At 46.9% G+C, this 21317-nt stretch overlaps 1 protein-coding gene across 6 annotated transcripts in view; it reads left to right on the plus strand.

The window, feature by feature from the left end:
* PAK5 (p21 (RAC1) activated kinase 5) overlaps positions 1-21317 on the plus strand; it is a 163612-nt gene that overhangs the window by 60372 nt on the left and 81923 nt on the right. Inside the window, exon 1 of one of the 6 annotated variants that reach the window (XM_053939569.1) lies at positions 15493-15604. The exons of the other annotated variants lie outside the window; for them this stretch is intronic. The gene's annotated coding sequence lies outside the window, so the exon portion shown is untranslated. Of the gene's footprint in view, positions 1-15492; positions 15605-21317 lie in introns of those variants that run through there. 6 annotated transcript variants of the gene reach the window in all.

Here is a 21317-nt window from a genome sequence, read left to right on the forward strand (position 1 = left end):
TTTGCCATTCATCTAACAAAAACTGGTTTTCATTTGCTAACCTTTCAAATGTGTCCATCTGTAATTAAATACAGCCTCTCCACCAAAGAAAAGGATAACTCACATACAGGTTAAAAATTGGAACTGAGTATGTATGGTATTTATGTTGGCTTTTCAGTACCTAATGCTCTAACTTCAGCTTTTACTTAGGTTTTATATTCTGTTTTTACTTTTTTTTTTTCCTGGTAACTTGAGTCAATAGCTCTTGGGTAGAAACTAGAATGTAATTAAACATGCAAATAAGTGGACTTCAGATATATGAAATACTATCAAGTGTGTTGGATAGATAAGCAAAACCCAGGCTTATCAAACATGTTTTGTGTTCAGTGCTGTGTTAGCAAGTAAGGGTGATGTTACCCAAAGCCAGCAAACTGAAGTAGTTTGTGGTCTCCATGTTCTTCTGATTTTATAACCAGCAGCTCTCTGCCTTGTCCCTCATTTCAGTTACTGGAAATAAGTGTCTTGTTTTTCCAGCTCCAGATTTACTTGTTCATTCCAAGCTAAACCAGCAAAATAAGGAGATGCTGTATCTGCTGCAAGTCCCTTGTACTTCACCAAGCTCCAGACCTAAAGCTTCAGATTCCCCTTTACTTTTTCCTCCTTGAGACAGGACTCTTAAAGGCTGGTTTTATAAAGGCAGAAGTCAGATGCATTCAGAAAAGGTTAATCATTCACAGTGGCACTGTAGTTAGTAGCCGGGGAATGGAGACTAAGGAAATTGATGCTGACTTTCTGGGGTGCTTTAAATGTTCTTGAAAACTTTCTCTCTGGTCTTCTTGAAACCTTCCTTTCTTGTTTACAGCATCTTAAGGCTTTTCAAAGGATGAATTAAAATTCAGATTCTTTAGGAAGGTAAATCTAAGGAAACATATAGAAAAAGAACTGGTGTAACACTGAAAACTGTTCACATGGGAAACAGAAAAGGAAATTGTACTTTAGCATGCAGTGCATGCCTCATTGGATTTCACTAAATTGCCCTTGCTTTAGCACTTAGTCGCAGGAGTAATACAGCATTTCACAAAGCAGATAAACTCAGAAAAACTTTAAATGATTTCTGGGATATTAAATTCACAGAGACTAAGATCTATTGTACCAGCCTAATTATTTTGAAATACTGCTGGTAAATCAATGGATGTACACTTAATGTTTAATTATAGGGACCATCTATTACTTCCACTGTGTGGACCAAGTCCTGCTCTCATTTGCAATTAATGAAATCTTACTATAGGCAGTAATTCTGTGTGAAATGGGCAGTATTTCAGCACTCGTTTGATGATACACGTTGTGACAGAAAAAAAAAGCCAAGAGCAGAACACGTGGCTCTTGCTTTTCCACTACTGGCCTAGAGGTGGCATTGTAAAGATCTCCACAAGGAAGAGCAGATGAGTCCACTAAAGAAAAGTGCAAGTTCATTCTCAGTGGTTTTCCAGAAGGAAAGGACCTCTTGGGTCTATATTGGGTCAGGTGAGCGTCTGCCATCCAAAATCAATGCAGCATCTATGGCAAATAATGGCGTTTCTCTAATTCACTCAGAATTTGTCACCTTGGCTCTGACCTGCTCACTGCCAGGCTGAGGCAGTGCTGGGAATGTGGGCTCCTGCTCCAGCTGAAAGCTGGTGGCCAGGAAAAAACCGAGTCATTCCCAGTTTGGGGGAAGTATATTCCTCTTGCTTTATATTCTTCATGCCCATTTAGAGATGATGTTAGATGATGATGGTAAATTGTGACTGATTCCATTCAATGCTTGGCACTGCCAGGGGTATTTGTGTGTTTCCAGGCAGAACATTGCTGTAGCATTTGCTCCCAACTTGCTTCTATGTCTTTGTCTGTTGTCCTCATGAAAAGGATCCAGGTTTTGAGCTGGAAGCTCCCAAGAGGAGGGATTGCTGTCTGTGCATTCTCTATATGACTGGAAGAGAAAATGGGTTCATTTTATTTCACCACTAAGATCTCCTAGCACAAGGTTCACCCTGTGCCAGAGTGTGGAAGTGGGGCAGCATCACCATGCCTGGGCAGCAGGTGCTATGTGAAAATGTGATTCAGAGAAGAATATTATCCATCCAAGTAACTCATTAAAGGGAGCAGGTATTACTTAGGATTATCCAAAGGTCCTGCTTCCATCATCCCCCCTTTGCTACGTACTGATGTCAGAGCCACCTAAACTTCTGCCGTCCCCGTCTTTGCTTTGGGTCTGTGGTAGGCTGGAGACGTCCTGCCCTAGGAGTGCTCCTTGGGGAACTTGCCTGTCCTGTTGCTCCCGTGGCCTCCAGCAAACCTGCCCTCAGCAGGGCTAAATCCCTCGGGACAAGCGGCACGCATCGCCTCTCCGCCAGCGGCACCCTTCTGGGAGGGGGGAAATCTCCCGTTGCCATGACAATGAGCCTGTCGGGATGATCATCCCTTTCTGTGAAGAGCAATTGGAAGCTTAAAGCAGTGCTGCTGCCTCCCAAAGGTTATTAGTGCCACACGTAAACAGAGCTGGGCAAAGCCCTGGGAGAATGAAGGGGCGGGGGGGAAGCTAGCTAGTGCCGCAGACCCTTCCCCACTCGGGCTTCGAGCGGGGCAAGGCGATCGTGTTCTGCCTCTTTGTTCCCTGGCACAGATCCAATCCGGCCTCCCTTTCCCCAGCAAAGCTCCGCTAAGCTGGAGCACACTACAGCGAAAACGGATTAGAAAGAAAAATCATCCTTGCTGCAGCGGAGGGAGAGAGTGTATAAATCAGCGGGATAGAGGGTGCTCTGCCCCGGGCTGGGCTCGCCGCTGCTAACGAGGTTTTAAATCAAAGCTGCTCGGGGCCCGGCTGTGCGCCGAGCCCTCCTGTACGTTCTGGACCTGCCGGGAAGGGCAGCGGCCAAAGCCGCCCTGGGTGAATGTCCGGCAGGGCGGGCCGAGCCTGAGCCGCTCGCCACGCTGGAGGGAGCTCCTGAGACGGCCGAAGTGCCGTGCCCTGCCCTCCCCGCTCAGAGCCCAGAACCACGGGAACACGTGCTGTTTCAGGATGCCCTTAATGGCTTATGTTGGCAGACAGGTTGTTTCTTTTTAGATCTATGAAGAGTTATATTTCCCCCCCTGTGTAAATAGTCTTATGTAGGTTGTAAACAGTCTATATAGGTCTTGAATTTTTTTTTTTTTATTTTTACATACAAAACCTGACTTTCTTGGAGCCACGTGACTTCGGGAGCCGGAGGAGTGAATTTTCAGGTTGAAAGTGATACAGCATTACACTGTGAATTATCCTTTCCCCCATCAACTATTCTATAAACCTGGGCTGGCACTGGCACAGTACAGAGTGGGAGGGGGATGTTCAGCCAGCCCTGACAACTCAAAAATAGAGTGAAAAGTTGAGGTAAGTGAGCACAGCCCCGTGGATAAGCCAAAGTGGGAGCTGGGACGTGCTCCTTGCTGTGGGTTGGGTTCAGTGTGGCTGGTGTCAGTGTCCACAGGTCACCTGGCAAAAGCATCCCCAGAAAGAAAGGAGTTCTTGCATGGGTGGAAAAGCAGCTGGGCACGGGAGGACTGGGGGGAAGACTACAATGAAACAAACCTGCTTGGTTTGTGCAGGCTTTGGCAGCCTTGAAATGTGGGTAAAACTGGTGAAAGCCGCCCAGAGGTGAACGCTGAATAAGGACAACTGAGACCATATCTTCCTCGAGCTGGTTAAAGATTGACTGTGTTTTGGCACTTTTCCTCAGTTCTTGTTTTTATTTGCTTCAACCACTGGGTGCTGAGCAGCAATAAGCAACCCCAAAGGCTTATCCTTTGTGGAAGGGCTGTCTCCAGAGTACCCGGGGCAGTGGGGCTGAGAAGGGCTTTCAGTGCTTGTACCATGGTGGGAAACCCCAGATAACACCATAACAATGCCAAAAAGGGGGCAGCGAAAGGGGTTTTGGTTATAAGGTGTGATCTGTAACCAGAGTTGTGATGCTGGAGGACCCTCAAGCACAGGCATTTGGGTGTGGTGTTCTGTACAGGCCTCAAAATACAAAGAGTCAGGACCACACTTCCCAGAAAATGCTGGGTTTTTCCCTGGTGTTGTTGTGCCAGCAGGAATGGATTAAGGGAGGATTCCCTCATTTGGGAAAGGGGGGGGCCTCCTTAATCCCCGAAGCCTGGATTTAAAGATCCTAGAGAGAGTAATCACAGACAGTGGATTAGCATCTGTTGGGGAGCCTGGCAGGAGAGGGCAGCATGGCACTGCCAACCCCCGGGTTGTTCCTCACCCTTGTTTGCAGCTCCCTTGCCCAGGCCTGTGTCTCAGACATGTTCACTTGGAAACACAAAATTCACAGAAAGGAAGATGTCAAAAAGAGCATTTCCTCAAGTCATGGATAATTTCCTGCAAGTAATAAGTGTGTAAAACACATCTGGGGCAGGTGACAAATGATGGCAGGGGTGTGGTGTGTTTGTTTGTTTTTATAAGCACCTTTAATATTGCTCTTGCAAGGCTTCTGCCATCACAAACTGAGTCAGCCTTTAGCCAGAGAAGAAAAAGAGGAGATACTTGTCAGTCAACAGAAACTAGCTGGTGTAGGGCCATTCTCATGCTGCCCAGAGGCGTGTTGGGCTCCAGCCATGGAAGAAAACCCATGGTTAGTGCCTTGTTTGTGTGGGGAAGCCTGGAAAACAGAGTTTGTGGCAGTATGGCCCTCATCTGTTACTTACTGTGGCTCAGCTGTCAGAGAGCAGGACCATGCACTGCTTTTCTCCAAGAATGCCCAACCCAGTCTTTTCAGCAAGGTCTGACTTCTTTCTCATCCAAAACAAAACCTTAAAGCATACAATTTCCACACAGATATAGCACAAGTGAAGTATTTAGCCTGGCTGAGGCATATTTCCCCTGGGAGATCTTTCAGGAGAAATGGACCATATTGGCTTTTCCTACCGGCCTTAGGTACTGCTGCAGCAGCACATGAGCTCAGTGGTGTGTGTGTTTATCTGGCAGGAGACAATTGCCTCAAACGTAGTGAGGATCTGCTCCCCAAGAGCTTCACTATTTCAAATTTAGAACTGCATTATTTATTCAGACAGGATTTTCTGGCAGCAAACCTCGCATCCTTTTTTGCATCCTCTGTAGTCAAGAGGAAGGATGGAGCTACATGTGATGGTGCCCAGAGCATGGCCTGTGCTCCGTGGCAGTGTCCAGGCTCAGCTGGGCTGGGTGGAGCAGCCAGGCAAGAGCCAGGACACCCACCTGGGGCAAGGCAACTAGAGCTTCAGGTCCTGCTGCACGTTGCCTTCTTGGCTGAATCCTTTAGAAGTTCCCTTTGGGCTATACTGGATCACCTCTGTGCAAGTGCAGCCCATCAGCCACCTTGGCTTTCAAGCACAATATGATCATCTCCCTTCACCATTCCTGGCTCAACTGAGGGTGTTCTCTCCTCTCCTGCCCTTGCACCTGCTCAGCCACACTGATGGAGAGAGGGCTTTTTGTTCTCCTGACATCAACGCCCAGGCTTGGGAGACTCTGCTCTGCCCAAAAGAGGGCACATCCACCCCTGGAGCATGGCAGAGGAACACCCAGGTACTGTCTGGCAGAGGAAGCTCCATCAGCAGGTTACCCACTCCCGTACTTGCATGCTGCTGGGACAGGTGTCACATGCCCCATGTTGACAGACCTGAACAACTGTGGGGTTTTCTGCCTTTTTTCTTTCCCTCCTGGGCTATGTATTATTGAATTTGGATAGTAGGGGGTTTTTGTAAGAGACTGTGCCACTGCTCTGGAATACCCGCTCCTACAATTTATCCTTTCAATTTAAATGTTGCCAAGGAGCTGTGCTAACCCTCGCCTCTTAAAGGGAGAAAATCCTTTCTGTTGTTGAAAACTGACTGTGTGCAAGTCTCTAAGGACCAGCACCAGTTTGTACCACGCACCAAACAGGAGCAGTGATCTGAGTCTGGTTTGTAAATCAGGTCACTGACATTAGCAAGGCAAGAACAGCAAACAACCTGGTGCTATTCTCCTATCTCTGGTTGGAGGAGACCCGGAATGGTACCAGCAGAAGGGCTGCAGGGAGAGAACAAGGTGTCTTGGCAAACCTGTGTGTATGTAATAGTCAAGAGAAGCTTTTGTTTTCAGCAGGTAGTTTTCTATCGCTCCCATGGAGCCATCAGTGCAATTGCAGCATCCAGAGTGCTCAAAGAGATAATGCCCAAGAATAACAGCTAATGGGGCAGAATGAGAGAGAGAAGATGAACAACTTTTTTTTTGTTACCATATGCTTTAAATCCCTTCAGCTCTCTTCCTATAGCCAAAGTTAGGAAGTTAGTCTGTTTCAAAAGAGCCAGATTAGCAAAGCAAAAACAAGGAAATAACTGCCTGCCCAGCCCTGAGATGCCTTCTCTCAACATCTCATCAACTCACCCTGCCAACTTCAGGCACCTTCCTGGTTTTGCTGTCATGGTCAAATCAAAGAATGAAGAGTCCTTTGCTCTGAGCAGAGACCACCAAGATAAACCCAGGAGTGGTTCTTCAAATCTCAATGCATGCCTGGAGTGCTGGAGAGCATCCACTGAGAGGGAGGAGATGGATCAGAGTCCATGGGGGAGAGGGCAGTGTCTGAACCTGCTGCACTGGTTTGAGCATCCTGCAGGCCCCCTGCCCTGGGCAGCAGAGGCTGAAGCTGATTTTTCAGTCAGGGCACTGCTAGGGATGGAGGGGGGCAGACTTGGCAAAGCCATGATCCTGTTTGCTCTGATCACTAAAGGTCACAAAGTGGCTCCGTCTGTCTGTAGGAGGAAATGAACTCTGGAATCTTCAGCAAACTAATTTCAGGCTTGTACTGATTCCCCTTCCAGTTTAATTTAATCATCTTTGGTGTCTGATTCTACAAACACGGCTTTGTACTGCTAAAACTTTGCTGCATATTAGCTGAGAGGCAGCTGGAATTTGAATTTGATTTGAGTATAGTGAGAAACCTTATATTTAGCTCTTGGCAAATCTCTCGAATGCAAGAGCACATCAGTTTATAAATGCAGGTTGCTTTGATCAGTGTAATTTTGGAGGCTTAAGTATAACAGAGAGAATATAGGCTGGGTACTGATACTCGTAAAGGAGAAATAGACAAGTATTCTACCAGGTGATTGGAATTACATTACTCTACAATATCAACCTACCTGGAATTTGCTGCAAAGGATTGTTTGTAATAGAAAAACACCTTGGGTTACAAAGTACTTCCAATGCAGTCCTTTGTAGCCTGCAATATAAGGGTCAGGTACAGAAACACTCAGGTGAGGGGACTGAGGACAGCCAAGAATGGCCAGAGCTGGACAGACCCAGGGATGTGATGCAGACTAGGAAATAAAGACAAGCTGAAATAGCAGTGCCATAAATTGCCTGCTTTCATCCCTCTTCTCTGTTGGACAAAACCCCTGCTGGCTTCTTTGCCATGTAGGATGCCAAACTAAGAGTCACTCTTGGCATTAAAACACGTGTAGGATCCAGGGCTTTGCCATATGTTCTAACAAAAGCAAGTACTTTAGTTTGCAGTTTGGGGCTGGAGCTGGAGGCATTCCCAGCGATTGCCTCTTCCGAGAGCTTGTGTCCTTTTGGAACCCGTCCTGTTTCAAAAGGAGCCACCTCTGACCAACTTCACAGCAGCTCCTACAGGCACATGGACCCAACTGTGCCACTATACATTCTGCAGTGCTCCCTGCACATCCCTGGGGCCTGCTTTTCTTTTTGAGTTGCTGTTAGAGGGAAGGGTGCTTGGCACCTGCAGAGTGGGGAGCAGGGGCTTTTAGCAGCTGGGAGGCTCATCTGTGGATTTATTGCTTCCCAAGAAAAACTTAGATTTTTAGACAGAGGGTTCCCTTTGCCTAGGAAAAGTGATTGCTTCCAGGACTTAGGAGTACATGGTTTTAAGGAGCTCAGGTTCTGCTCCCAGCAGAAAGAGAAAATAACCAGGGCAGTAGCAGTGACTTTGCTCTTCATATTTGCATGGGTAGAACAGAAAATGGAGCTTCAATGAAAATATTATCAATGGTGTTGTGGGCATGATAATGGAGCATTCACCACCTCCCAAAAAGCAGTAAGATGAAGAGGTGACCCTTCCTATCGCTTCTGCCAGCTACTGGCTTCAATGAAATACCCCATCACTTTGATTTGTTGACATGCTGGGAAAAGCAGTTAGTTTTTACAATCAGTCAACACTGTGAGTTCAGATCTTCTGGAGCAGAAATGGAAGTGGAGACTCCCCACCTCACGTGTGCAAGGAAAGACTGACATTTTCAAAGCGCTGCTGTGTGATGGTGTGCTGGGACCTCAGCTCTGGGGGTTGCTCATTCTCTGCTTTGGGGGGCAGTGGCTGCCTCTACCCAGATGTAATTCCTTGGGGAGCTTCACCAGGAGATCTCATCTTCAGCAGGGTTTGGTCTGTGCGAGTCCCCAGCATAGCCCAGGGGACCTAACCTGGAAAATTGAGCACACGGGCCTCTTCCACAGCCACAGTGCCAAGAGGTTATTTCCCACTGTCAGAGCTCCTTCCAGCCTGCGATTCCTTCTGCTCCACAATCCACCACATCACCGTAGCCCAGCAAGCACTGGAGATGCTGCAACCATTATTCTTATGATGCCTTAAGTTTTAGTTTTTATATTTTTCAGATTCTGGGCTGTTTTGGTGTGTAGTTCTGAGCTTCATATTAGGGGATGGTAAGCTCTCTTCACAGAGTAGGGAGACAAAACAATTCCTTCTCTAACTGGGGACCAAGGACAGATGATCCAGATCTCAGGCCCAAGAGCATAAACAACATGGACTGAAGAGAGAAAAACAAGCAGGATGGGACTTCATGGGCTAAAGCTGGAATTGGACAATTTACTCCAATATGCAAATGGAGCAAAACTTATAAAAGTGAGAGACCCCATGACCAGTCGTGCATTTTGTGACCATTTTGGTTCATCTTGAGTGTAGCCCTGGCTAGGCTCTTGTGCTGCCCAAGGTGGATCCATTGAGGCCTCCTAATAAAACCCTACTTTATTCTTTAGCTCTGTCTAGCCTCTGTTCTAGGGCAGCCTTCCCAAGGCACCACTTGAACTATGGCTAGAGCGAGAGGACAAGAGATCTGGTGCCTTCCAACTGCTGCCCTTTGGGCCCATGGCAGCCACAGCAGGAGATGGTTTGTCTCCTGGTGAGGAGCTGAGCAAGGGCCAGTCGGCAGCAGGGATGCCGTGCTCAGAGCAGTGGGGATTGATGCACAGCATGTCTAAAACGCACTGACAGATCCGCAGAGAGCAACTTTCATGCATCCCATATGTTGCTTAGCTTCTTCTGGGTGACTTAAGAGAAGCAAAAAAATCTTTCACTGGAGGAGAATTAGAATATTTATATACTTGGCCATTTTTAGGTGTCTTTTTTTTTCCCCTTTGGCTTCACCTGATGTGGTCAAAAAGAATAAAAGGTATCAGTTAATAATTCTGGAAGAGTGCACATATGTATTAAATTAGTATAGTTTCCTGTGGCCCTAACAGCAGGCACAGGAACGTTCCCAAAATTGTCAAGAGGTTCTTTTCTCTCAGAATTGCAGCTCTGACTAAGATAATCAAAGATACAGTGCTGCTAAAGGGCACAGTAAGTGCCGGGGCACTCTGATTTCCACCTGAACTTTTGGCTTGTTACCTATTGCAGAACTTCCCAGAAAGTATGAAATTTAACCTTGAGGTCAAACAAGAACTTTTTGGAGCAATGCTATTTTTGCGTCTCTCTGTTTCATGTAGGCAAACACGTGCAGTGCAGACCATCAGTCCTGATGAAGTGCTGTTGTTTAATACTTAAATGCACATTTGATCTAGTTTGCATTTCCTAAAAACTGTGTTACTGATTTGACAATATATTTTTCCTCAGAAAAAGAATTCTGCAGTTATTTATTCATTCTTGCCCCTTGGAGAGCTTGCTACCATCTGTTTTTCTTGGCTTTGCATTACCTTATTTTTTTCCACTTGTTTTTTTTCCCCACTGTGCACCACTGAAGGACTATACTATACATTATCTCATAGCCAAATTATGCAGGGTATTGTAAACATGTTGTAAACTTTGCCAGCTGCAAAATCAAGGGCTCTGAGAGATCTTCCTTAGTACTGGAAGTGATCTTTGAAGAAAGAAGGCAGCCTCTTGGAAGCAGATTTGCAGGGCAGTGTGACACAAAAGTGTAATAGTGCTTTTGCCAAATGCTAGGGGGAGGAAAAAGGAGCAAATCCATTTGTTCATGGATCCTAAACTTTATTGCAGAGGCTGAGAAGTCCCTGAGCCAGTATCTGCTCAGCACCCACTGCTGAGGCGCAGCAGGGCTCTGGCAGCTGGGAACAGCGATTTGAGCCTGATAAAATCCCACACTGCTGTTCTTTCAGGCAGGACAGGACCATGCTCAGGGCACATCACAGGACTGAAGCTCCTGCATGGTCCCAGAGTTATCTCTGGAGTTGGAGCAGCCATGTCCTCCAACCATGTCCTGGGAAGATCCAAACTGCAGAGCATCTTGTGCTCTGCCTTGCAGGGTTGAGGCCCATTGCTACCCTCAGAAATAAGAGCTGAAGGGGAAGAATCATAGGTGTGGGAGGATAAGTCTGTGTAAATATTCCTAATTTTAGATTTTTATGTATCTTTTGATCGTTCAACAATAAGAATGTTGGCAGCAGCAATACCAGGCATATCAGAAATGGCTCAGAAATATACAAAAACTTTAAAACCCCCTTTATGAAATGTGTGTGTTCTCTTTGTCTGTCCTCTGGTGACTGATCTCGGTAATAGTGAAGGTCATGCCTTCAGGCTTTCATCCCACGGTACACTTCCCAAAAGGGCAGATATCTCTGTGGTAGACACCACTCAAGCCCAGGAGAAGGCAGTGCAGGAGGGAGGACTAAGCAGCACGGAAATAGAGGTGACTGTCACCCTTGCTAATAGAGAGGCAGGCCATGGGGCTGCACCAATGCATTCCCAAATTACTTGAAGAGGACTAAAAAGTGATGTGGATTATAGGACCACAGGGAAAAGCCCATTTCAGTGGATGGTGGACATGTAAAATACCTGTACAGGCTGATGACACTCGCACAGCCCTCAGTGAAATGTAGCTGTCTACATTCGCTATAAATTCATAATGAATGCTTTTGTGCTTGGATTTAGACTGACAAGGAAAGCAAAGGCACTTTAAGTTTAGAGGAGATTTGAAGTGTAGTTATGAGAGTCATTGTTCTGCTACCAGAGGAGTGGCCCTTAAACAGCATTTTGGACAGAGGCCAGGGGCTGCACAGGAGCACATGGTGCTTGGGTTGGCAAAGGCCCACTCCGCCCAGCATCCTTCAGCCTTCCTCCTTCTGCAACAGCTCAAGACCTTAAAAGGCTGCTGCCACCAGGACCAATAGCTGGACAGGGTGCTCAACTGCATTGCTTAGGGAATTCAAACCTGTCTTTTTAATTATTCCAGCAATACTTCATCTTCCTCTCCAATGGTTAGCGAAAAGGATCACCAGTTCAGTCATACTTACATAATGTGGCTGTGAATATCCTATGACTTATTGCCCTATCCCTGATCTTTTTACAGGGTTAAAAACATAGGGGTGAAGAATTGTTTGGCTGAGTAAGATACATTTCTTTTTGCAAAGGACGGATGATGTTCTTCCAGCCCTAGAAGTATTCTTGTGAAAGTTATTTTTTCTCTACAGAGTCTTTTATTACTATTATGGGCCTATGCTCATAGGCTTGCACTCTCATTAAGAGGCACAGATTTAAATAAGGGACTTTAATCAACAATTTTCATCATGATTTAAATCAGCTAGCAGGAAACACAAATTGATTATTTAAATTAATCTTGTTCTTCATTTGTAGTTTTTAATTATTTTCCTAAGAAACAACTGATACTTCCTCACCGGAGCCTGGTACTCTTTTTTCACTTGTGATCAGGATATGCTATTACCATATTTATTTAAGAATCTGCATATTAAGTCTAAAGTTACTTAACAATTTTCATTTATATGACAAACCAATGACTGATGCCTCTACTCCATGGCTTATTTTAATGTTCATGTTAAGGTACACTGCAGAAAAAAGTAACATACACTAGTTACTGTGCTTTAATTTAAATCACATACTAATCTTAAATATGATGGACAGATGGGGCAAGAGGAAGAACACAGGTATCAAAATTGATTCTGCATTTGAAATGGACATTTTCAACGCAGGAAATACTACCTCTTTGGCAGCAGACTTGGGTGTTTCTAATCACCAAATCCTTATAAAGACTCATATGGGAGAAAGTGCAATCTGCTGTTCCCTCTTTGTTTTCAACCCCCAATGATCTTCTCAGATTGGAGCGAACTGAAAGGAAGAACATCTTTTTGTGCATCCTGAGAAGAATTTGGTCTGTAGGAAATGGGCTTAGAGTCTCAAGAATCCCCTGATCCAGTTGGTTCAGCAAATACTTCAGCCACTGCAGTGGCTTGACTTAATCTAAAATTTGTAGAGGTTAACTGCTACTTCTTTTAGTATTACAATGAAATTTAGGCCATAATGTTTAGTGCCACTGGTTCAGGTTTTAAATTAAAATTATCAAATTTTAAATGTATAATGATAAACAAAAAATAATCCTATGTTCTGATTTTTCTGAGGAAGGTCATTTTGTATTTTTATCTGTCTTTAATTTGCATCAACTCTAGCACAGGGCAGTTGCAATGACTTGAGGAGTCGTATTTCTGATTCATAACGTTGTGTGTAAGGTAAAATGAGCCTTTTTTGAAAAGCTTTGGGGTATATACACATCCATTTTTCAGATTGAAGGCATTAGATAGTCAAATTTGTCCTTTAGGTAATTCAGCTGTCTTCAGTGGAGAAACTAATGCCCAAGTTAGAGACCTGGTTTCTTGTTGGCTTCAGCCATGAAGACAGAGAGTCCAGGGCTCTCTGGGATGGGATTTTCCTATGCTGAGGGATGCATCAGCCTCCCTTCTATGTGAGTCTCAGCAGGTTCCTCTTACTGAGCCTCTGTGCCAGCCATTCTCCCACCACCTCATAGGATATGGAGGGATACCTGCTCCCTCCCTCCCTGTCTTGTCACTCCTGGAATGGTGCAGTGGCTCTCTCCTGGTGCTATAGTTTGGCAGCCATCAGCCCATTTTGCCAATTCCCTGAGACAGTTTCCTCCAAGTCACACTTGAGACTAAAGACAAAACAGCAAAGGCTTGATTTCTGTTTGTTCCCCTGCCAGAAGCTGTATGTACCGTGCCAAGATGTGACATGCAGCACCTTGCATTACAGACACACGTCACTCCGGACTCAGAGCAGGGAAACCTCACTGCGTTGTCCCACCTTATTTCTGGTCTGATGCACCAGGGGAAGGCTTCAGCTTTGTGGTGAGGTTTAAAACCAAGTTGTTGGGGTTTTTCCCTTAAAGTTTTAGCCGGGTTTGGGGTTTTCTGGGGAGAGTTTGGGTTGTTTGGGGTTTTTACCAGAAGCCTAAATGTTCTTTGGTGATTGTTCTTAAATGTTCTTCTGATTCCAAATGATGCTTCTGGCTGCAAAACCCACTGCAAAGAAATGGAAACCAGGAGCAACAGAGTGTCTTCAACAATGGCACCCACTCAGGGTGACCCAAACCAGCCTGTCTCTGAATTTCACATCTAGGAGGTGAAAATTATGGCCCAGGGTTTTGAATAACTTTATACTATATTTTGGGCTGTGTTGGTCTGTGCCCCAGGTCCCTCTCAGAAAGCAGCGTGGCCCTGGTTGTGCTGGCACTGCCCCAGCAGTGCAGTGGGCAAGGGCTGAGGCTAGAGCAGGAGCTTTGCCATCCCAGCAAACACTGACACTGTGTGCTGTCAAGAACCAAGGGAGCTCCTTTCATCTCACAGCGTTATGTAGAGCAGTGATGGAGCGGAACATAAAAACAGTAGAAGCAAACACTACTGTAATGGGTAATGGAAGAGCACATTTATGATGGATTTGTTGTTGGTGTTCTTGCTGTAGGGTTTTTCATATGTGCAAAAACCTATTTGGACCTCGGGTGCCTTAGTGCCACGAGAGCCTCAGCCTCTGCACGTCCCTCTGCCTGACCCAGCACATCCACCCCACACAACTCCAATGTACCTTTGTCTTCAAGCTGTTCCTGTCGAATCCTTCTGCTCCTGCCACACAGAGCGCATGTTAATGCAAAGGGGCATCAAAGAAACTAGAAATGATGTGCAATTCAACGTCATTAAGTATGAAATCACTCCTCTCCCGTGCAGGGCTGTATCAATCAGGTTGGCTTTGGCTCTTTTCCTCCCGGGGAGCCTCTGCTGCAGGTGCCTCTGAAAAGCACTTTGCTGTTTGTGCTCTGTGTTTCCTGACAGGGATGGTTTGTGGTCATCCATGAGCACACACCATCATCTTCCTACTGATTTAGCATGTGGAAGGATGGATACATACCCTTATTAAAGTCAGTCTTAATCTTTCTTCTGGAACACTTCAAAAAATGTAGGCTTAGAGCAGCTTTCAGAGGCAGCCACAAATTGCCAGCAGGAATACACCAAAATTAGATGGGCTAGATGGGGTTTGTCTGTTGTCATCCTCTGATTGCTTCCTTCCATCACTTGCCTTAACCAGATTTGTCCCTTAGCACCTAATGTGACCATTGTCTGGGGAGAGCTTACAGGTAACAAAACACGCTGGCACAGTTGTTTTTATATTAAAAAAATGTAATAACTGAGGTCCAAGTGCGAAAGGAAGTGGGTGGGTGGATATAGGGGCATGTGGGTGGATGGCTGCAGAGTTGGGGTGTAGATGAATGGATGTGGATAGGAGTGTGGATTGGTACATGGGCAGGTGGATGTATTGGTGGAGGGGTGCATGAATTGGGTGTGGATGAGTGCACAGGTGGTGCATGCATGGATGCATTGGTTGGTGCAAGACTGGGTGGGTGCACGGGTGCCTTGGCTAGTGCAGGAATGGGTGTGTGGGTGCCCACGTGGATGAGTTGATGCAAGAATAGGTGGGTGATACATGGGTGCATGCATGCACGGGTGGGCACACAAGCTGGTGCACACATGGGCGGAGGGATGCATTGGCGGGTGCAGGCACGGCTGTTTGTGGGGGCAGGTGCCTCGGCTGGTGCAGGAATGAGCGTTTGGGCACGCAGGTACACGAGGTAATGCAGGAATAGGTGGGTGATGTACGAGCGCACAGGTGGGTGCACAAGTCGGTGCGTGCATGGGTTCCTTGGCTGCTTCAGGCAGGGCTGTGTGGGCGCGCAGGTGCCTTGGCTGGTACGGACACGGGTGGGCGCCCGGAAGGGCTGGTGGCCGGACAGACAAAGCCCGAGGACAGAGGTCAGGGCAGGTGCGCAGCTGCCGCTCTCGGCGCAGCCCGGCCCCGCCGCTCCGGGCGGCAGGCGCGGGCGGGGCGGGGCTGCCGTCCCGCTGCGGGGGCGGCGCTGCGCCCGCTCCGGCTCAGCTCAGCTCGGCTCGGCTTGGCTCGGCTCGCCTGGGCTCGGGAGTGGGCGGCGGCACCTGCGGCCGCGCCGTGAGGAGCCGAGCGGAGCCAGCGGAGCCGCGGCCCGGATGTAGCCGGAACATGGCGCTGGGGGCGGCGTGACGGCGGCGGCCGAGGTAGGGCGGCGGGGCCGGGGGCGCGGGGACCCGCCCGGGGGGCGCGGGCGGCGGCTGCCCCTGCCCGGGCGGACGCTCGACCTTGGGGGCCGCGGTGCCGCCCGGAGCCCGGCCGGCCGGCTGTCTGCGCCCCTGGCAGCGGCCGGTGCCCGCAGACAAAGGCACGGCCCGGGCATCCCCGTCCGCACCTGTGCGGAGCGGGCAGAGCCGCGGGCGCTGCCAGTGCAGGCTGGCGCGGGGCTCCCGGGTTCCTCTCCCAAGCGTCGCCGTAGGTGATGTTGCTTTTGGTAGCTTGCCGGGGTTTCCTACAATAATGCCTTTTCTTTTCTTTTTTCTTTTTAAGCCATTTTTGCTTTTTGTCATTTCTTCCCCCCCTGAAGTTGCTCCCAACTTTCCGTGAATATGATGTGATTTTGGATTTCCTCCAGGGAGCAGGTGCCCAGAGAGCCGTACAGTCGCTCGCTGGAAATGTTCCTACATGTGCCTCTATACCTCTACTCCCTCCTTTTTTTTTTTTTTTTTTTTTTTTTTTTCTTCTTCACGTAAAGGGTTAGAAATGCCTGCAATCGACTTCGCTCTTCTTTCAGTGTTCATGAGCCTCGGATCATCGCAGCTAAAGAAAATGAGCTGCATAGTGACTGCCGTGCTTGAATAACACTCCAGCCTCAGGCCAAGAGGGGTGTTTTTTTTCATAATATCGATCAGACCTTGAGAATTTTTTACCAACCCGCCAGCAGCACGCAGGCTGTCTTTCTTCCTCTTTGTTACGTACCAGCCCTGTGTTAACATAAAGAAACAATGGATTTTTTTTCCCCCAAATTATTCAGTGTTAGATCGAATGGGCTGTCATTGCCAATAAGAGTAAAATTCCCAACAACTTGAGAGGGGCCAGCAGTGACACTCTGCTAGTAGCCTTTCCTTTTCATTTTAGAATTTTTTATATGCTTTAGCATTTGCAAAATGAAGGAAATTAGTTGGTATCTGTGTTGAGATAGATCTCTGTGGTCCCTGCTGCCCAGGCAGCACTTAAGGAATAATTGCTCCGAATGTATGGCCTTTATTGTACCGTGAAACTTCCAATTCCGCTGCTCAGGGCTGCAGCAGGGAGCCGTGCTGCCCTGCCCGCTGTGACAGCCGGCGCTGGTGGCTGCGAACATCGCTGCTGCTGCTGCCGGGGACAGAGCTCTTGTCATGTGGAGGTGTTGGGGATGGCCCTGGCTGCCCGCTGAGGAGGGCGTTTCGGAGGTGGCAAGTGGATGTAGTGCCGCTCCTGGGGCTCCCTGGCCGTCTGCCCGCCCCCCCCTCAGAAGCGACCGGGAGAAGCTGGAGAAGCTCTTCTGGTTCAATTTGAGGTTCACAAAATGGCCCTTTGCATTGCTCTTTTTTTTCCTGCCCATACGTTGCTGTTTCTACTACATGTGGGTTACAGCTGTGTTGATTGCCCCATGGTGAGCAGCTGCTCTCCTGGTTTTCAGGTGGGAGTGAGAGACCTGTCTGCGTGGGGCAGGGCGCTGGGTTTCATAGCTGCTGCTGTGCTTTGAGAGTTACTCCTTGTGGTTTGCCTTCTTGCTTATTTCTGTGGCTTAGTCACATTTTTCTGGCTGTAGGTTGTTTTAGGTTGATGAAAGGTCTTTGCTCAGTGTGGAATTGTGTATTTGTGCTACACAAATAAATGTATTTGTGCTAATAAATAAATGTGCTAAATGTATTAATTTGAGATAATAACACTAAAAAGCATTGCTTTAATCAAGGGAAAGATTCTCATGTTGAGAGTGCTGAGGCTAAACTTTTTCCTTTCTCCTGCTTCAAACATCTTTCCAAATGGTTTGTATCCCAGTGAGACCATGATTTCTAGCGGAGATGAATTTTCATCAGCTGATTTGAGACCAGTCTGCCATAGTCCCATGTCCTCATTGTGCAGGAGCTTGGGGTGCTGTTACTCACCTCTGTTTTAGCCTTGCTGTGAGGCAGTGAGAGCTCACCAGTCACAGCGTGTGTGCGTGTGCTCAGCTGGAGGGACTGCTGAACCAGGCTTAACTGGGCAGCTAAGGAGTCATTTCACACCGGGAAGCAGTGCCACCGAGAAACTCTGGCAGGTCTGTTGTGGAGAGCCCTGTTAGGAGTCATCAACAAACTCCCTTGGCAACCCCCTGTGGAGCCAGACCTAGTAAATCCCATTGCTCCTTTGATTCCCTTATTATTTTGGCACCTCTGTTTGCTTCCCAGTGGCTTTTCTGTTTGGATTTTTTCTTTTTCCTGGACATCTTCATCCATTGTGAATAGTCACAGTAAGTCAGTGTTTGACTTTCAGTGAGTTCTCAGCATCCCAATGACTGATTCTAAGATGGAAGAGTGTAACAAGCAAAGTTCCTGCAAAACATTTTACTTCCCCATTACTATTTGCCAATGTAACAGATTTTGGCAACTCTTACTTTGAACACTAATATCTGGGAAGTACAATGCAGTGTAAGAAATTTTCTCCCCAATGTCAACTCCTGCTGTCAGTCAGCTGTGAACAAACTCTCGTGGTAGTTAATCACAAGCCTAAGTTTGGCTTTATCACATTGGTCTCACTTCTGACCCCAGATTTGCTGCTGAAATAGGGGAGACAAACTGTTTTCATTGACATCAGCTGGGGCATGCAGTTTGGGTTTAAAGCTGAGTTCTAGGAGAGCTCCAGCTTATGTGGCGGGAGCCCAAGAGGTGATGCTGACACAGATCTGTCAGGGGTACAGGTGTCAGCTGTTTCAGGGATGTGTGGAAAGAAAACCTGGAAAATGGAGCAGAAGAGTGCCTGCATCTCTGCTTCTCCTCTCTGATCACCCTCACATTTGACACTTAAATCCTTTTCCTGCTTTGAAGCTGCTCCAGTTAGGAATCTGAAGTGTTTGGCGTCTACTTGTTCAAATACATAAACTAGCTCTGGTTTTGCCGGTTTACTTTGCAAAAGCTACAAATACAAGTGTGGCATGTGCCGAAACTGCCAACAGGTGTCTGTGGGTACAACAAATGAAGAGGTTCAGAATCATAAATCTCAAACAAAACTTCTCTTTTAAATACCTCCTTGGGATACCCTACTCCTGGCATTAGCGTTGCTGACTCATGGTGCTGTTTGGCTGTGCTGGAGGCGTTTTTGGGACTCTGCTTTGCTCCTTGCAGAAATCAGAAGAGTTTTTTTGTTGGATCTGCTGCAGCGTTTGGCCAGGTCTCCCCGGGTTTTGGTGAAAGCTGAGCAAAACCTCTGTTGTCAGGATGGAATGGTATGTGATTGCAGCCAGGTGAAACCAGACAAATGATGATGGAGACTCCAGGTGGTTGATAGCCTCACACCTGTAGGGCCTACACTTTCTACCATCTTCCAGCTATACCCTTTATTTTTACTATTAATTCTGATCTCTTGAACATACTTGTCTTGCTACTCTCAATAGCAGTTTGAAGCCAGAAATGTGTTTTAAACTGCTTGCTTAAAAAATGGATGGCATGACCAACAGAGCCTTGGTTTTGGTGGCATGTTCCCTTGTAGCTTATCCAGTGTCTGATGCAGGTTTATGTGTTGTTCAGTAAGAGCTTCATAGTGTACCATCCTTCTTTCTAGATACAAAGCTTGATATATTTATGACAATTTCCCCCAGTTACATTCCACTCTGATTATTGGTGGTGAGGGTGCCAGAGCACTTCCTGATGCACAGCTGCATTCGCTTTATTATCAGGGAAAAAGCTGAAAAGGGGAATTACTCAAAACCATTAACAGCTGTGAACAAAACCCCAGTTAATTCTGCCCATTCAAAAGGCAACTCCCTCCACCTCCATTTAGAGCAAATTTCAGAGCACTTTAGTGGTGTTTAATGTTCAGGTAACTCTAATTAAGCCTTTAATCCATTAGGCCACAGAGATTCACTGGGGACTTGGCTGTTAATGCGGGTGTTTCAGCCTGCATGTCACCGAGCCCAGGAGGACTCAGTGTTGCATTTGGAGGTCTGTCCCTGTGACAAAGAAAACAAAGTGTTTTCTCTGCAGTTACATGTTAAATTTTGCTGGTTTTGGGTTTTTTCCTGGAGAGAGGACTGCGGCCACGGCTTCTGGTCTAAGACCAGCCGCAGTATTTGGTTCTCTCATGTTTCAGCTGTGCCTGTTGAAAGCCCTGGCACAAAACTCCAGTTTTAAACCAAGTCTTGTGCCTTAAAGGGTTCAAAGATTATTCTTTCTGAGTGCTGCCTGTGAGTACAGTGATGTGAGAAGTGTGTGCTCCCATTGCGTCACGGAGAGCCAGCCACAACATACCAAGTCAGCTATTTCGCATCTTTTCCAACTTTTTTTTTCTTTTCTGTGCCATGTGAGAATGCTGCCACTTTTGGAAGATGCATCTGGTGGAAGTACAAAGGTAACTGTTTCGGATACAGAGCTTGAATATCTTTTGAAATCAAACCAGCAAAGCAGAAATACATGAATCAAGTTCAGCTCTTCAGGGCTGCCGTTTGCTATTTGCAGCCTTCCTTATCTCTTAAGCAAAGCTTTTATTTAAACATGAGCTGTAGATACCAGTTAATATTTACACTTCATGAACCACCAAAACTGGGGTCTTGGAAGGGCTGGAAGTTGTGAGGGCTGGAGGAGGCCTTGTTTTCACCCTGTGGAGCTCAGGGCACAGGGTGCACCCATCCTGTTTGTGCATATGGTGTGAGCATGGCCAGAGCATGCCGGAGAGGAGCGGCGTGACTTGCTTAGAGGCACAAAGTGATGGAGAGTGGAAGTGAAGTCCTGTCTCCCATCATTTTCCTTCTGGGCTCTCCTGGCTTTGCTCTGCTGTTAGAGGTTGCTGCCAGCAAACGGCTCTGCCTGCAGTGGGACATGCTGCCCCGATGTCACAGGGCTGGGAGTTCTGAATTTGCTGAACAAAGATGCTCTTCCAAAAATAGGTTAAGCCAAAGAACTTAGATGCCAAAAATAGCACGAGATATTTTTTCCATTTTCTGACTGTCCTTTTTTTTTGACTGTGTTTTAGATTTATTGGTCCCTGCTGGAGGCAGCTAAAGAAATAAAAGAGATACTGCAGCTGTAGTTGAGGGAATAGTGGAAATAGACATACACAGTCACCTCTGATGGGGGAAAACTGCATGCGTCAGCTATCTCTGTAGAAGTACACAAAAATGCAAAATAACAAAGTCAACGAAAATGTGCCATGTCACTAAACCGCTTTCTTAGCAGAAATGTTGTTGTTTTTTTAGAAGTTAAGGTACCCCACAAAGGGAAGGGTAGAGAGAATCCTAGTGACAAAGGGGAGGACAAAAGAAATGCCAGCAAACAGAAACTGGAATGAATAAATGCCACAAGAATGATCCTGGTGATAGCCCCTATAAACCTTTTATTACAATGTGCTCTGCTGTGTGTGAATAATTCACTCGTCCCAAACTGGTGGCAGTAAAATCCGCCCAGCGCTTTTTCGTAGAGGCTGGGCAGGTTAAAGCTGTTAAAATTTAAGGCTTCTTTCTGGGGATTCTCCATAGGAAGTTTTGTATTATGAAGTTAAACTCCAGCTTTCCCGTTCCCCAAGCTAGATGCATGCTCAGAGGAGTGAGCTAATGGCTTGCACTGCAGCTATTTAAGGTGCTGGGCTGAGCCTGCAGCTGGGAGTCAGGAGGCATGGTGGCTCTAATCCTGGCTCTGCTGCTCACTGAGCCACCTCCAAGAAGTTATTTAACCTCTGCGTGCCACT

The sequence above is a fragment of the Vidua chalybeata genome, chromosome 3, assembly GCF_026979565.1.
Source record: "Vidua chalybeata isolate OUT-0048 chromosome 3, bVidCha1 merged haplotype, whole genome shotgun sequence".
Classification (NCBI taxonomy): Eukaryota; Metazoa; Chordata; class Aves; order Passeriformes; family Viduidae; genus Vidua; species Vidua chalybeata.